Raw genomic sequence first — 12,850 nt, 5'->3', positions numbered from 1 at the left:
TCCCACTTTTGGGCATTTACCCAAATGTTTACAAACAAGACCACACTAAATCTACCAGCACAACAATGTTTATTGCAGCATTATTTACCATAGCTAAGATATGGAACCAACCCAGATGCCCCTCAGTAGATGAATGGATCAAGAAAATGTGGTACATATATACAATGGAATTCTATGCCTCCATCAGAAAGAATGACATTTCCCCATTTGTTAGGAAATGGAAAGGCTTGGAAAAAATTATATTAAGTGAAGTAAGCCAGGCCCAAAGAAACATAGGTCCCATGGTTTCCCTTATTTGCAATATCTAGTATATGTATGAATGAAGCGGAAAAGTTCAGATAATGTGATGTTAGGAAAACGAACCCTTAAATATGTATTTTAATGTTTTTTTTCTTTCATGCATTTGTTTCTAATGCATTTATAAGATTATTTCTTTGTTGCTTTCTATGTCCCTCCCCCAAAGTGTAACCCCAGCTTTCACTATATTTGATGTCAGTATAACTTGTGGAGGAGATGGGGACAAACAATTCGTTTAAGGATTCAGGTGGACCTGTTGCAACAATGAGAAGTACAAAATGTCATGTCAAAAATGAGCTTTACAATGTCGGTGTAGGGAGGGAGGGGGAGAAGGATTGGGTAGGGGGAGGGGGGAGGCTGGGAAGGGAGGTGAAGGGTAAACAAAGGAGGAGGCTGCAATGCTTGGTAAGAAATGTATGCATTATCCTGCCCATGTAATTGTAACCCCTCTGTACAGTATGTTCTCAAATAAAATATTATAAAATTTAAAAAATATATTTTATTGTAAAGATGCTGTACAGAGGGGTTATATTTACACGAATAAGTTACATTTCTCATTGAAAATTGTTTCCCACTCTATTGTTGTTCTCTCTCTATCCCTTCCCTCCACTCCTTCCTCCCCCCATGTCCCCCATGTTGTTGTGAAGATCATTCCCGATTTAATATAAACTATCATTGTTGCACTGGGTCATCTTTCAGCATTTTGTTATTTCCCTTCCCTTTCCTCAAATACATGCATATATAGGATGGAGGGTACCAGAATCAAAGACAAGAATTGCCAGGGATAAAACTAATTTGAAAAGAAAAATGAAATAAAGTAAAAAGCAAAAACTAGTTACAGTACATTGGCTATATCAAGGTTGACAACTAAACAAAATAAGACCTGCTGTTTCAATATCTTGATGTTCATTTCAATTAGCATCATTTTGTATGATCACACATATGTTTATAGTACTTCAGCTATTATAATCCTCTGTCAGGACTAACAGGATAATACTAATTGCTAATGAGGGAAATCATAGAGCCTGTGTTTCTTTGGGCCTGGCTTACTTCACTTAATATGATTTTTTGCATGTCTATCAATTTTCTTATGAAAGGGACAATATCATTCTTTCTAACAGAAGCATAAAATTGTGTAAATATACCACATTTTCCTGATCCATTCATTTATTGTGGGGCAACTGGGTTGGTTCCATATCTTAGCTATGGTAAACAATGCTGCAATGAACATAGTTGTGCTGGTAGCTTATTGTGCTCTATTTTGAAATCATTTGCGTGATGGCCAAGAAGTGGGATAGTTGGATCTTACGGGAGTTATATGTTTAGTCTTTTTAGGAACCTCCATACTGCCTTCCATTCCCACCAACAGTGTAGTAGTGTTCATATTTAGCCACATCCTGGTCAGCATCTGCTATTATTTGTTCTCTTGAAAATGACTATTCTAACTGGGATGAGGTGGAATCAATGTAGTTTTGATTTGCATTTCTTTTATGACCAGTGATGCTGAGCATCTCCCTTCTCCTTTCTAGAGGCTACACGATTACAGATTTCTAGTGTCTCACCAGAGGCATAGAAACTTGTAATGCTGTGTGATTTTAGTGTTACATTCACTTCCTTGGAGCTTACACTGACTCCTATAACTTACAATAAAGGTTTATATTATTTCGCTTACTGAAAAATAAGTAATTTTCAAATCGTAGAAAAAAATCTCTTCCTCAGGGGTTCCAGATTCTTTATTGGGAAATTTTTATTTCATTGCTTGTTTGTTATATCACTTAAGCACACGTTAAATTTTTGGTTTTCCCACCAAGTCTTCAACAACCAAAAGCTACGTTGCCTTATTGGATTTCACTTCATAAGTTAGCAAAAAATTGACATATTTTTGGTTTGGTCTTTCAGGGATTTTTGGCTATTGGAGTGTTAGTGGGCCAGTACACAGGCTTGGACTGAGGGTCTAGAATTCTTGCTTAGATTATTTTACTCAATGCTGTCACTGTGCCATTTGAACCACATCTCCACTTCTTGCTTTTTAATTGAAGATAATAATCTTGAGGAGTTATTTGCTTAGATTGGCATCAAACTGTGATCCTCAGATCCCACCCTCCTGAGCAGCTAAGATTAGAAGAATGAGCCAGACCCTAGATATATTGTGTTCCCTATGTAACCTAATCAAGGGCACAGAATTCTGAAGCATATGTGTATGGTTATATATTTCAAAATTAGATGGCGAAATATAGACCTTTGTGTGTGTGTGTGTGTGTGTGTGTGTGTGTGTGTGTGTGTGTGTGTGTGTGTGTGATAAATGTGCAGAGGGGTATGAGGATGAATCTGATTTTGAGGAAAGATTTCACCTAGAGCTGTTCACAGATTTGGCTACGCTGTACAGAATGCTCGAGACTAAAAGTGACGTAAATGCTGTCATCGTCCCATTCACCTACACCCCTTGCTAATATATTTATAACCTGTGATGTTGTCAGGGTTACTTTTTGTGTATGAGAGCCAGTACTAGGGCTTGAATTCAGGGCCTGGATGTCCCTTAGCTTTGTATGCAATGCTAGCACTCTGCCATTTGAAGCACAGCTCATCTTTTTGCCTTTACTGGTTAATTGAAGGTAAGAGTCTTTTATTCTCATGTTGGCTTTGAACTCAGTTCCTCATATCTCAGGGTTCTGAGTAGCTAGTTTTACAGGCCTGAGTTCCAGTGCCTAGCATTTCATTACTACTTTTACAAGCTGCATGCTCACACACATACTTTGCATTCCAAAATCTCACTGCTCAGGATATCTGACAAGATGTGAGGAAAGATGGTTGAGTGGATAAGTTACCAAATGGGCTTCTACCCCATTAACATCATTCTGGTCGTTAACTTACCCTTCAGTCAGTGAGTACATATTTCCCCTTTCACTCTGACTTTTTCAAAAGGAGCTCAGTGAAATGTTTTTGTTATATATTTCAAAGATTATCTCCCAAACAGGAGATATTATTTGAATGGATTTGATAATATTTCAGATTGGGTTGGTCTTGTGTGTCGGAATGTCTGTGGGCAGAGACCGTCCAGCCAACTGGGCATCAGGCACAGAGCTGATGCTACCTGTCTGCTGGTTGCAGAGAGGAAGGTTTTCTTCCTGGCCAAGCTTTCAGTTGAGATCCTTTCATCTTAGACTTCTAATTAGCTAGCATAACAAGCGTGAACCACCACCAATAGGCTCATTTTAGAAGTATTAGAAGCTTTTCATTCATTGTTTTTTTCCAGGAACTTTGATCTGGGCATCCTGGTTGTACCTCATAAGGTTATTTGTATGATACACGTTGCCTCTGCCATTTCTGAAATTCATTTCCTCAGTACTAGATAAATGAATTTGATCTAAAGCCAATAGCATTTTCCTTCCAAAATGTTAGGTAGCTTATTTAAATCTCTTATCCTTTGGCAAAGCAATCAGGATGTTTGTGTAAAACCTTAATTCTTGAAAGGATTGTAGTTAGAAGGTATCATGTGCAAACTTTCATATAGTCTCTTATTTTTTATGTTTTTATTGTAAAAATACTGTACAGAGGGGTTACATTTACATGAGCAAAATAATGAGTATATTTCCTATCAAGCATTGTTACCTCCTCCTTTGTTTTTCCCCTACCATCTCTTCCCTCCCACCTCCAGAAGTACACTCCCTCCTCTCTCCTTCCTTCCTGCCTAAATTGTAAAGTAAGTTTTTCAACATAGTGTCTTGTACATCTCATTGTTACAGTGGGTCAAGCTGTATCCATTGTTAAGCATTTGGATTTTTCCCTTCTCCTCCCAAAGCTAGAGAAATATATATACAAGATGCAGGGCACCGACATCAATACAGTGAAAACAAGGATTATATTGTGGTGGAGCAACATACAAAGAAACAAAAATTCACATAACTAATGTAACAAGATTGGATGGAAGAGTGATGATGGTAGAATTAATTTGATAACTATTATATAGTTTTTAATAGTTAAGGCTTTTTAACTCAGAGGAGGATTAAAACACTCAGAATAGAGGAATATAGTTACCATTCATTTGATGTGTGTGGATAGATTATCAGAATTCTGATGATTAATTAAAATATATGTTCAAATTTCCAGTGGTAGACTGGTATGCTAAATGGGAGCAGACATTGATGATGCCAGGGGTTTGAAAGCTATTAATGAAGCAGAATATCAGGGGAGAGCATTTGCTTAGGATATAATTTCCACAGGTCATACCAAATATATGGAACCAGAATGCTAAATGATTATCTACTGAGCACTAAATTTTATTTGTTGGATTCTTTGTTTTATGAAGTCCAGGGATTAGAACCTAGGGCTTGGGTGCTGTCTCTTAGTTTTTTTTTTTTCTCAAGGCTAGTGCTCTACCAGTTGCTTCACATCGTTATTTTGGGTGGTTAATTGGAGAACAGTCTTTCCAAATTAACTCTTTGGGCTTGCTTCAAACATGATCTTCAGGTATCAGCCTCCTGAGTAGCTAGCATTCCAGTTGTGAGCCACCAGAGCCCGGTGAGAATCACATTTTAAAAAGTATTCTCTAGGTGAATCATATGTTTCTAGCTCCTATTTGAGCACTTTGGTTCCAGAGGGTCATGTCAGATTTAGAATAACATGATAATTTTTCATTTTGTAACCCGCAGCATCCAATATCTATCTAATTTATTCTTATCTTCATTTCTGATCTTTTTTTCTTCATTGTACCTTTCCATTCTTACTTCACAAGCAAGCATGTCAGTGCTGTTTTCCTTTTCTGAAGCAAGTCACGTCCATTCCCATGAATTGGGGATGTACTTGCTGTTCTTATTGCCTGCAGTTCCTGCTTCTAGATAATTGCATCGATGATGGCTCTCAAGCTAACAATCTCCTTCTCAGGGATGTCTCCTCGCATCCCCACTTTGAAGTTGTTGCCACTAAACCACCAATGTCATGTCTCTGATTTATAGAAATTATCATTATGACTTCTGGATTTCTTTTTAGCAAGAAATTGCTAACGAGAGAGCCACGTTCATTTCTGTTTCGCCAACATCTGTAATAGTGCCTGGTCCTTAGTGCTCAGGAACCTTACTTGGAGATCAGCCTTCTCCAGCTCAATTTATGCTAGCTTCTGGTCAAGCCAGCTCTTCAAGCTGAAGTCTGGTGGCTATTATTCTTTGTGCCTTTCTGTGTCGCTGAGTCCACTTCAGGGCAAGATCAGTGCCTGACACCTATTTCCTGCTATGGAAAGATGGCTGTGGCATCATAGAAGTTATGGCCATTGTTTTATGAAGCTGCGTGAGGACACACATAGCCACAGAAATTCACCAAGGCAAGTGTGTCCCATGCCCAAGAGTGCATTCTACAACATCAGCAACCTGATGAACTCTATATTTCCATTTCCTTAAAAAGAAAAATAAAAATTCAAAACATGCCTTTGATGATTTGTCATTGAATTGCTGAAGCAGAGTATACAATTTTGTGTATATGTAAGACTTTCTCCATCTCTCTTGAGCCATTGACATATTTCTATGTGTTTGAAGCTTGGAAGGTAAAATGAGGTTTAATTCAGCATAGTCAGAAACACTTTTGGAGGGAATGCCAACTTTCAATATGACGTTCTACAGATGTCCATCTTGGCACAGGAACTGAGTATACTGTCATAAGATAAGAGGCTTGTTCTGATTTCTACTGACTTTTCTCTGGGTTCAGGGAGTGTGATCCCACTGCATGTGTGTCTCTTTGCTACACTAGAGGGCCCAGGCCTCCTCTCAAAATCTAATGCCATGGGGGTAAGAGAGACTAAACCTCAGAACCCAGCTTCCCACATCACTAGGATTACAGACCTGAGACTCCTATACTTAACTCATAGCTGGCTTTTTATACATAGTGTACTAAAAAACAAAAAATATATTCATATAATTATAATCAAAGTTATATTACCACTTTCCCCAATAATGATTTACACTAGATTTGTGAAAAATATACTCAAGACTGAAAATTATAAATGCCTTTGTAGTATGAAAAATCATATTCGATCTTATACATCATATAATATACTATACAAAATATAAAGATTATCACAAATATTTGCATATAACTGATTTAATAGTGGATTCTTTTTCCTTCCTGATTTTGTCTTTGTCCATCTATGTAAGCCTTCTTTCTTCTATTGATGATGGCTTTTACTTTCCAATATAGGTATTTCCTATGTATTTTGTCAAATATTTTCAGCCCTAAGTACATTTTGGATATTATTGGAGCCAAATTTTTCTTCAATATTTCCCAAAGCACAATAAATATGTATACAGATTTGAACTCACTGTTGGAAGAGAGTCCCATATACCACTATAAGCATTGTAGCATTTGTCACAATTGACAGAACTGCTTTCTAAGGACATCTGATCTGCTATGTCCTAGAGCTTTTGGAGCCACCTTATCATCTCATTCAGGCATGGCCTGGCTTCCTTGCCACTCCCTGTGAAATTAACAGTCCCCTTTATATCCAGAAGTCTCTCTTGTACAGCCCCCTCTTACTCTGTGTTTTCCCACAAACAAAACAAGTGCATGGTGCTTTAGATTGTAGGTTGAAAAAAACAACATTTAGGATTCACGAATTGTATAACATAATATAAACATTGGCATTTTAATAACGTTAGAAAAATAAATAGAATGAACATTTTACAACAATAAGGACAAAAAGAAAAATAAAAATTTTCCCAGGAAGAGGGGAAGGAATCTCGAAATCTAGATTGGCCTCTAAGTTGCCTTCAGGCAGCAATTCTGCCTCAGAGTCCTCAAAGAGATCTACTTCCTCATTAATGATAGGATTTTTTCCTGAGTCGAGGGAGGGAGAGATTCTAATTTCTCAATTGGATATTGTATCCCCTGCAGCAGGATAGATTGGTCTGGATATTCTGTGAGGACAGATTCCCTTTCCTCAACTGAAACTAGATTTTGGACCTCACTTACTGGTTTTCCTAAACATAGACAGGGTCATTTTCCATTGGCACACATTTATCCTGCACTCCAAAAAGAAAAGGTATGTACATATGACCAAATAAGTGAAATGAACCACAAGATAGGGACATAAGTGGTTTTTTCTTTCTTTCTCTTGTTTCTAACGTATTTACAATATATCATGTGATTTTTTTTGTTCTTTGTATGTTCCTCCCCCATGGTATAACCCCTGTTTTCACTGTATGTAATGTCGATGCCATGCATATTTTATATATGCTTCTCTAATTTGTGGAGGGGAAGGGAAAAAACAAAATGCTTAAATAGAGATACAGGTTGACTCATTGTAATAATGAGATGCACAAGACACTTTGTGGAAAAACGAGCATCAGAATTTAGGCGGGATCAGGGGGAGTGTAGCTGTGGAGGTGGGAGGGAAGGCATGATAGGGGATAAACGAAGGAGGAGGTAATAATGCTTGATAGGAAATGTACTCATCACCTAGATTATGTAACTGTAAACCCTCTGTACATTATTTTTACATTGAAAATGTATTAAAAAAAGATCAAAAGACCCAGAAATAAAACCACATACTTACAATCATCTGATGTTTGATAAAGGAGTGAAAGATGTACAGTGGAAAAACGTAGCCTTGCCAGTTGCCTGTGGCTCATGCCTTTAATCCTAGTTACTCAGAAGGCTGAGATCTGAGGATCGTTGTTTAAGGCCAGCAGGGCCAGGGAAGCCCATGAGACTCTTACCTCCAATAAAGCACAAGAAAATGGGAAGTGGAACTGTGGCTCAAGCACTAGCCTTAAGCTGAATAGCTGAAAGACAGCGTTGAGGACCAGAGTTCAAGCCTCAAAACCAACACACACACACACACACACACACACACACACACACACACACACACACACACACACACACTCACGCACACAAATCATAGCCTTTTCAACAATTGGTGTTGGGAAAACTGGGCAGCCATAGTCAGAAAACTAGAAGTGGATATCTGCTTGCACTAACATCAATTCAAAATGAATTAACTAACATAAAATCAGCCAAACTACTGTAACACAGAATAGGGGTGACATTAGAAATTGTAGGTACAGGCAGGAACTTCCTGAATAGAGTCCCAGGGGCACAACAGATAGGAGAGAGACCCAACAAATGGGACTATATCAAAGGAAAGAAATTCTGCAAAGACTAGGGACATAGCCACTAAACTAAAAAGACAGCCAACAAATTGGGAAAAGATATTTACCTGCAATACATCAGAAAAAGGGCTAATATTCAATGTATACATGGATTTCAGGAAACTATCCCTCCCAAACCTAATAAACCAATCACTAAATGGGCAAGGAGGTAAGGAGAGACTTCTCAGAAGAAGAGGTAAATATGGCAAAGAACCATCAGAAAAGATTCATCATCCATGGCCATAAAAAATGTAAATCAAAGCAATCCTGAGGTACCATCTTACCCAAATATTCTGAATTCTGAAAACAAATGCTGTTGGGAAGTGGAGGAAAAGGAATCCTACTGCACTGGTGGTGGGAATGTATACTAAAACAACCACTCTGGAAAGCAGTCTGGAAGTTGCTCAAAAATCGAAATACAGGCCTTCTCTAATATCATCCCTGCAGCCATACCAGTTCTAGGCATCTAACCTGAGCATCATGAACCATAATATGACAAGGACACTTGCATAACCATGTTCCTTGCTGCTCAATTCACAGTGCCAAGTTATGTACAAAACCCAGATGCCCCACAATAAATAAATGGATCCAATTATTATGCTATCTATATACAATGAAATTTTACAGAAAGAGCCATTAGAAAGAAAAAATAATGTCATTTGCAGGGAAATGGATGGAACTAGAATAAATCATGTTAAGAAAGTTAAGCCAAGATCATAGAGACAAATGGCACATTTTCTCCCTGATATGTGAAAATTAGATTTAAAACTCAAGGGGATATGACAAACTGTACATGATTCTAGGCATCATATACAATAAGAACAGAAGAGGACAGGCTTTGGAGAAAATCACAAAATTGTAATACCCAAGCACCTCTTCTTATGTGTATAAAACAATACATATACTGAATTAAATTGCAAAGATAAGGAAACAAAGGAACTTGTCTTAATTCATCTATTCATTTTGTGATGACTCTGTATTCTTTACCCAATATACAGTATGTAATATGTGTGCACATCTAAGGAAAGATAGGGGAAGGATACAGAATCAGTGGAAAGTGGATGAAAAATTGCAGCAGTAGAGCACACTGGCTGTACTGGACATTGTTGAAAGTGGACTATGCAACTCGAGGGTCAAGATGGGAGGGAGGGAATGGATGAGAATGGGGGAACAGATGAGACTAGGTAAAAGGAAGGAAATGTACTAGTTACCTGACATAGAGAAAAGTAACCATGCTGTATATCACCACTAAAACAGCAATATTTGTTTTTTTTTTTTTTTTAAAGAAGATAGTTCCCAAATGAGAATATGACAAAAGGGAAATACAGGGCAGATAATTCTTTTTTTAAGTCCTTGGTACCTGAAAGTTTCAATCATAAGCTATTGTCCTACAAACTGAGTCATACCTCTAAACCCAAAAGTCCTTACAATATTCAGATTTTTTTGTCCTTGATTTCTTCACATTTTCTATTTACTTTTCAGTGTGTGTGTGTGTGTGTGTGTGTGTGTGTGCCAGAAATGGAGCTTGAACTCAGGATCTAGGTGCTGTCCCTGAGATTCTCTTTTGCTCAAGAGTGCACTCTACCACTTGAGCCAAAGTTTCACTTCTGGATTTTCTTGAGCAGTTTATTGGAGATAAAAGACTCACACAAACGTTTTTGCACCACTACATTCAAATCATCATCTTCAGATCTTAGCCTCTGGAGTAGCTAGGATTACAGGCATGATCTAAGGTATCTGCCTTATTAATTGTTGCTTTTTCAAAAAAGCTGGTGCCAGTGGCTCATGCCGGTAATCGTAGCAACTCAGGAGGCTGAGATCTGATAATCGAGGTTTAAAGACAACCTGGGTAAGAAAGTCTGTTAGACTATTATCTCATTAACTGGTTACCCCTTCCCAACTCCTCGGCCGGAGGTCCATCCAGTGGCGCCAACCCAAACAGCATCAACAGAGACAGAGCCTGAGGTGAAACACACAGAGCCATCACCACCCTGCTCAGCCCACAACCATCTCAACTGAACTCTGATTGCAATGGCAACCAATGACCTACATCACACAGAAACAACAACTAGCTCCAGGATGAGTACTCCCCAGGGGACAGTGTATCCCTCAAGGGAGACCAGAGCTGGTGGGAATCCCCAGACCCTGACCCAGACTCCTCCCCCACAGGATCCACTAAAACTGGGAATAGTTTGAGAGCTCCACCAGCCCATGGAGCATACCCAGCTGGCCAGGCTAGAGCAAGAGCGCCCCTGGAATGGAGCTCAAATGCCCAAGCCAGGAACAGTGCCCCTGGGTCAAAACAGCCAACAGTGGAAGAAATTTGAAATTTGTACTCCAGGCTGTGTAACCTAGGTGGGATACACAGCAGCACAGGTCCAACTGGCGTGCCCCAGGCCAGGGGCCGGGACAAGGCCTGGGGATTCAGCGCCTGAACAACACAACCAATTCCTCCCAAATGAATTCAGAAGCTGAGCATATGCCTCAGCAGAGGGGGTAAAACAAGGAACTGCACCCGCCTTGGAATCATGCCTCTGACAGCAAAAGACCAGGGGTCTAGCACAAGAGAACCAGAAGCCAAAACCCAACCAGAACCCGACCCATATATCCTAGGCTGGTTATTGGACAACACAGGCCTTCAGCACCTGATAATAGTCAGGAGGTCAGGCTGGTAAGGTGGCTCAGCATCAGAGTGCTTATCTTGTGTGCATGAGGTCCTGGATCTGATTCCCAAACACCATATATGCAGAAAGGGCCAGAAGTCATGCTGTGGATCAAATGGTAGGGCACCAGCCTTAAGCTGAAGAGCTGAGGGACAGCGCCCAGGCCCAGAGTTCAAGCCCACAACAGGCCAAAAAAAAAATCAGGAGCCCATAGCAGACTCCAGCAAATGGGAGAGTACATCAAGCACATCCGATCGCACCAAGAGCACCTGTTGGAATAAACAGGAAAATTCTAGACTGCTCAACCCTTCTATAGGTGGGAACTGCCAGTGATCTACAGCAGAGAGCCGAGAACAGAACCCTACGTAGGTCAGAGTAGAAGCTAGAAGTTGGCCACCAACAGAACTGAGACCAGGCAGGTACAAACTCTCTCTACCAGCACAGAAACAGCAACCAAGCAAAGCAAACATCTATTGACCAAAACAAAATTTCAGATTAGTCTCCAATAATCCCTGAAATGCCATGCGAAAATCACAGAAAAAAAATTACAAGCTTTATCAATAGCAAGCTACACCCAAAAGCCAGCAGCCACCCAAGGGAGAGGCCCAGTGGGAGCAAAGCAGGAATGGAAGACAAAGGTACATCCAAGAGATGCAGGAGGTAATGACTCAAGAATTAAAGTGAGAAATAGACCAGAAATTTAAAGAACACAGGGACAAAATATTGAAAGTGATGCAAGGTATCAAACAGGAGGTGCATGCAAAAATAGAGGCAGTACACACCTCACTAAAAGGTGAGGTTAGTACAAACACAGAGGCAGCACAGACCTCACTAAGAGGTGAGATTAGTACAAAAATAGAGGTAGTACACACCTCATTAAGAGGTGAGATTAGTACTTGGAGAACCAACATTGAATCCATAAATGAGTCCATGCAAACCACAATGGAAGCTGTAGTTAACAGAGTGAACAAAATGGAATGTAGAGTGTCAGATACAGAAGAAAGAATACACCAACTGGACCAAAAAAAAATCTCAGATATGGAAAAAAAAATCACTTAAATTATGCCAAAGGGAAATCCAAGAGCAAGCAGATAGTGCCAGGAAATTTAACCTTCATATAATTCGAGTGGACAAAAGTGAGGAATATCAAAGCAAGGGAATGCAACACCTATTCAACAAGATAATCTGTGAAACTTTCCCCCATCTCAAAAAAGAACAAGTTACCTAAATAACAGAAGCATATAGAATACCAAAGAAGCAAGATCCCAGGAGAAACACTTCTAGACACATTATAGTAAAAATGGTAGATCTGAAAAATAAGGAAAAAATCTTGCATGCAGCAAAAATGAAGAAGGAGCTATACTACAATGGGAAAAAATTAAATCAATGCAGATCTCTCCACACAGACACTGAATGCAAAAAAGGCCTGGGGAAGTATCATACGAGCCCTGAGAGCCAATAACTGCCAACCCAGACTGATATACCCGGCAAAGCTAGCATTCACAGTAGATGGAGAACTGAAAAACTTTAAAAATAAAGAAAAACTAAATGAATACATAAACATTAAGCCAGCATTACAAATAATACTAAGAGGGGGAACACAACCTGAAGAAAGCAACCAGGAACAGGGACCCACACCAGACAGGCATTAATAGAATTCTAACTGAGCAAGCACAGGAGGAAAGGAAAGAAGAAAATCTTAAAGAAACAGGGAATGACAGGGACCACAATGCATCTCTCTATATTATCTCTTAA

The sequence above is a fragment of the Dipodomys spectabilis genome, unplaced genomic scaffold (genome assembly GCF_019054845.1).
Source record: "Dipodomys spectabilis isolate Male_0828 unplaced genomic scaffold, ASM1905484v1 ptg000122l, whole genome shotgun sequence".
Taxonomy (NCBI): Eukaryota; Metazoa; Chordata; class Mammalia; order Rodentia; family Heteromyidae; genus Dipodomys; species Dipodomys spectabilis.
The sequence above is the reverse complement of the archived record's forward strand: the minus strand, read 5'-3'. Positions refer to the sequence as shown.